This window comes from Electrophorus electricus, chromosome 10 (genome assembly GCF_013358815.1).
Source record: "Electrophorus electricus isolate fEleEle1 chromosome 10, fEleEle1.pri, whole genome shotgun sequence".
Taxonomy (NCBI): domain Eukaryota; kingdom Metazoa; phylum Chordata; class Actinopteri; order Gymnotiformes; family Gymnotidae; genus Electrophorus; species Electrophorus electricus.
Genome location: NC_049544.1, coordinates 5,653,124 through 5,653,717, shown reverse-complemented (window position 1 = coordinate 5,653,717; position 594 = coordinate 5,653,124).

The following is a 594-nucleotide window of genomic DNA, read 5'->3' as shown; positions in this document are numbered from 1 at the left end:
ACTTCATATGACATATAAAGTACATAATGAGGTATTTGGTCACATTTCGCTATTATTTATAAGACAGTTATTTGGCAATTGTAACTCCATCATTAAAAAGAGAAAAGCAGTTATCGGTTTCTGGTATCAAATTATGAAAATATATCCAACATTCACTAGTTATCATTTTAAAAGTTATATGTTCTAGTTCTAAAATAGAAATCCATGTCTTAAAGGTAACCATGGAAAGACAGGTAAAAGCTTTTAAAAGACTGGACTAAATGTGAGGAACTCTATTGGGTTTTGAGGGTTTTTTGCTTTGGTTATTGGGAAGCTAATCTTCTGGAGTTTGGTTATTTTAGTATCATAACTGCCCTTAAAAAAGGAAGACAACAACTATTAAGCCACTGAAAGAAATGACAAATACGTTTTGAAAGACTTACAAGAAAGGAGGTGAAAACCATGACAATTTGGCATCTTTGGACATCACTCACTTGGTTTTCACTGAGTATTTGGAAAAAGTTAAAAACAGGAGACTAACTTTGTGCCTAGCTGTGTAAAACAAAAAAAAGAAAAGAAAAATAACAGCAAAGTTTTCCTACAAAACTAGTCAGC